We start from the raw sequence: 5,087 nt of genomic DNA on the forward strand, positions 1-5,087 counted from the left end.
GGATTGTATTCTATGAAATTGATTTTTTTTTGGGAAATTTTGTTTGAACCTGAAGAAGAAAGATCTTTGATTTACAAAGAAAATGTTTCTAGAATCTTGAGTTGCCCAACTTCATTCCAACCTAACCAACTTTTTTTAATAAATTATTCCAAGCAAATTTAGAGGAAAAAAGAGAACTTTACAATCTTTGCTATGGCATTGGCAATGCCCGTCCCGTGCACCCACAATGAACCAAATTTTGTGGGGAGAAATTTAAAAATAGCCAGATTTACAAATGGTCGTTCAAAAATAGCCCAATTTCAAAAGTAATCGAAATTTAGCCACTTTTCATATAAATATAAATTTGAGTGAAAACATTATTCAAAACCCGGAAAACACGCCAGTATATTATGCTGGAGTTCCAGCATAAGTATACTTGAACTCCAGCATATTATACTGGAGTTCCAGGACAAGTATGCTGGAACTCCAGCATAATATGATGGAGTTCCAGCATAAGTACACTAGAACTCCAGCATAATATACTGGAGTTCCAGCAAGTATACCGGTCCAGCATAATATACTGGAGTTGGGAGCACCGATGCTCCAGTCTCCAGTATATTATACTGGAGCCGGCAAAGTATACCGGTCCAGCATAATATGCTGGAGTTCCTACACGGGTGCACCGAACTCCAGTATATTATGCTGGACCGGTCTCTGTTGCAGCAAAATAGTAGCTATTTTTCATTGACTTGATAAACGCTGCCTATTTTTAAATGACCGGTCCGAAAACTGACTATACCGTGTTATTTTGACAATTTTGAGGCTTTGTGTCATTCTCTTGCGTCGGAGTCAAAACTCTGTTCGGCCCAGTAAAATTTGGGTTAGACCCGTATAATACCAGTACTCCATGAATATCATCATTTGCAAGCTCCACTCTTCGGGTACCCGCTGCTAAACTCGGGTACATAATAGAATATTCCACAGATGAATGGCTCAAACCCAATAAATGCCCGATTTTTTGCTTCTATGAAATCTAGGGCCAGTTCTAATAATATCTCTATATTAAAGAGTGCTGATGAAAGAATGTTGCAGAAGCATGTTGATAGCAGTTATCTGAACTTCATGAGACAAGGACCAAGTCCTAGTATACAGCAACAAAGGGACATGCGTGCAGAGATTACCTGAAGGAAAATAAAGAAGCACCTTTTGATATTGATGATACCAAAGCTGTAGGGATAGATAGGTATAAGGCATTATTTGTCAAAACACTTATTGTTAAAAGGGATGTTTGTAAATGCATGGGGTAAAATTGATTAGCGACAGCTGGACAAATGATGAAATGACACGTGGAACTGAAAACAGATAAGATATGAGTCAGCAAGTAGTTGGCAGCGAATACAAGCATGTGACTAGTGCTGGGTGGATTCCGAAGGTATTAAAACTGATGATAAAGATGTGAAAAGAAGACGTCGGTTGGAAAAGACAGGATTCAATGAGCAGTCGTTACAAAGAATCTCTATATTTATAGCCAGCCGTTATGCAAGCCATCAATGATGGTTTTATTCTCGTTCAAGAGGAGCTTGATTTGGAAATCTTGTCTCCCTAAATAGAGCTATAAATAGGAGAATTAGTATACAATGTAGGACACGAAATATTATGTACACAAAAGTTAACATCAGCTCTCATTCTATAAAACTGTTCTTTTGCCTTGTCCTTACTGTTGTTCTTTTTATTGCAATCGGAGAAGCTAAATTCTTATCCAGGCTTGTATTTCTTTGAAGTTCTTTTCTTATTCTTGATTTCATTCTTACTTATTTCGTACTATTGGAATCAAATTAATTCACGTGTAAACGACATTACAAATTCAATTGTATCAAGAAGAAGAAGAAGGAGGTTTCGTTGTGCTTTAGTTTTACAAGGTGGATGATTCTGGAAAAGTCCAGAGGCTTCGTAAGGAGTGTCCTAATGTTGAGTGTGGTGCTGGAACTTTTATGGCTAACCACTTTGACTGTCACTACTGTGGTAAGTGTGGGCTCACCTATGTTTACAACAAGGCCGGCGCCGATTGATCCCTATGTTTAGCTCTGTTTTAATGTTGTCGTCAATTTTATCTTTTTGTCAAACGGTTATTTAGTATGAATTTTCCTTTTAAAATGATGTGGCAACCTTGGATTGTTGAGTTAAAAAAAATCAACTGTATCGTTTTACGGGTAAATAACTTGGCGCCCACGGTTCGGCATAGGCAATTGTGTAATTGCTTTAATCTATTCATCTATTACTAACAAATTTTGATTCCTTTCTTAGCAACATAAAAATCAGATATGGCGGCTAACGATATCAATAATTTTTATAATGTTGGAGCACACAACGAACGTGAGGATGTATTCTAACGTGATAATTCAACTAGCGAAACCAGCAATGAAGGAGATGAAATAACTCCAATTCGTGAAGGTCAAAATCCTTGACATGTGAGGAGTCCAACTCCTGATGATGCGAATGATGAACACATTATTGAAACGGTCAAAATCTTGAGAGAACAACAAAGGAAAATTATGGATCACCTCTCAAGACAAGACCAAGTGATGACAGAATTTGAACAGGCGCTATCTGGTGCTTCCACTAATTCAAATGGAGGAGCTCAGGTTCCTCCCAGCATCCAATGCAAATCAAATAGTTCAAAGAACTTGTAACGACTCTCCAAGGGAGGAGTTCGATTATAACGAGGCAGGACGTGCCGGTAGTTGATTTGGGAATAACAACAATGCAAACGACCCTTTAAAAACTAAGCTCATGAGATTCATGAGGGAAATGAAGGAACGAATGGACCAAAATGCTAAATAATTTAATGCTCGGATGGATCAGATCCCGGGAGTGCCACCAGTGCTAAAGTGATGGGTTTACAGTACCTTAGTTTTATGTTTTGATGATCTAACAAACTTACTGTCAAAGAACCAGATAAGGAACCTGACACACTTGGTACACAACACAATTCAAGGGACTCCAGCTAATGTGAGCTTCTATGTCTTCAGAAGATAAAGGATCAACACAGGGACCTGATCCCCTTGTGTTTCCCCGACAACAGTACGAAAGTCAACTGTCTACAGCTGGAAAGTGACTGTCTGCACTGTACACGCAGACAGTGCTGCACAGTACTGCAGTCACTCCCCTTTGACCAACCAAGTAATTACATCATTCAAGTGATGTCATCTAAATTGTATTAACATAGAGCATTACAACAAAATATCACTTGAACACTTGAGAATTAATTCAAGTACTCCAACCGTTTTGCCTGCCAAGCATTCAATTATCAAGGGCATCAAGAACAAAGAACAACACTACTATGGACCAGTTCCTACAGCAAGTATTTTGTATGTCCTTAGTTGAGTTGTAACTTTGTAATCGTTCTTCATTGTAATTCCTACTTTGCTTATCTAGAAGCTTACTTTGGAACCCCTTGTAAACCATAAACCTTCAGTGTTTGTGTCGTGACTAGAGTTAGTCATGAGTTGAAGTCTTTGTAATAGGTGCATTGCAAAGTGACTTGTAATAGGTGTATTACAAGTTAGTGAGGGATTAAGAGTTTAATTCCTAGATTGCATAGGTTGTAATCTAAAGTTGCTCATAGTGAAGATGAAATCCTACCAGTGTAGGTCGTGGTTTTTTAACCCCTTGAGCAGGGATTTTTCCACGTAAAAACTCTCTGTTCCATTTACTTACTGTTTCATTAGCACTATCAGTGGGAACCTATAGAGAACTTGGTCTCTATATAGTTTGGTGGACTCATATATTCTATCAAATGGTATCAGAGCGGGTTCTTACTATCAGGTTAACACCTAGGAAGGATCCTCATGGCTGCTCCACCAAATTTTAAAGAAGGTCAGTCTACGTATAGACCACCCAGATTCAATGGGCAATACTATGCATGGTGGAAGACAAGAATGCATGATTTCATCATAGCAGAAGATTCTGAGTTGTAGGATGTTATATGTGATGGTTCTTATGTCCCAACAAAGAAGGTCGGAGACCCTCCAGTGACGATGCCAAAAACCAGGAAAGAATACAACGATGCAGATAGGAAAGCTGTGGAGAAAAACTTTCGTGCCAAGAAAATTTTGGTGTATGGCATAGGACCTGATGAATACAACAGGATCTTAGCTTGTCAATCCGCCAAGGAAATATGGGAAGCTTTGCAAACACCACACGAGGGAACCACTCAAGTAAAGCAATCTAAGATTGATATGCTTACCACTGAGTATGAGCTCTTCAAGATGAAAGACGATGAATTTATTCAAGACATGCACACAAGATTCACTTCCATCATAAATGAGCTACACTCGCTTGGTGAAATCATTCCCAGGAACAAGCTCGTGAGGAAAGTTCTCAGTTTCTTGCCCAGTTCATGGGAGATTAAAGTGAATGCCATTACTGAAGAAAAGGATTTGCAAGAGCTGACCATAGATGAGCTAGTCGAAAATCTGAAAACCTACAAAATGAAGAAGAAGAAGGACAGTGAAAGAAGAGAACCAAAGAACGAAAAGAACCTGGTACTCAAAGCCGAAAGCAATGACTCAAGTGAGGAGGACAGTGACATGGCTTACTTAACCAAAAGGTTTCATAAGATGGTCAAAAGAAACGGAGGGATACCAAAGAGAGGCAGTTCCAGCAGACTAAAGAATTATGACCTTTGTCATAAATTTGGAAAGCCAGGGCATTTTATCAAGGATTGCCCTCTCCTGAAGCAAGAACATTTCAAGTACAACCCTGAAAAAGCAGCAAAGAGGAACCTGGTTCCTGACAAATGCTTCAAAAGAAAGAACGCTGCTGACAATGTTGTGAAGCAAGCTCTTGCAGGATGGTGAGATTCCTCCAATGAGTCTGAAGAAGAAACTGATACAGGTGATAGCTCTATGATGGCAATTGAAAGTGAAGCAAATGAATATGATTCAATATTTGCTTTGATGGCTCAATCAGACAATGATGAAGATGATGACAATGATGAGGGAACAGTGAAAGGAAGCAGTCAACAATGGTTCATGGATAGTGGATGCTCAAAGCACATTACTGGGAATACCATGGACTTCCTTTCACTAAAAGACCTGCAAGGAGGG

The sequence above is a fragment of the Nicotiana attenuata genome, chromosome 2 (assembly GCF_001879085.1).
Source record: "Nicotiana attenuata strain UT chromosome 2, NIATTr2, whole genome shotgun sequence".
NCBI lineage: Eukaryota > Viridiplantae > Streptophyta > Magnoliopsida > Solanales > Solanaceae > Nicotiana > Nicotiana attenuata.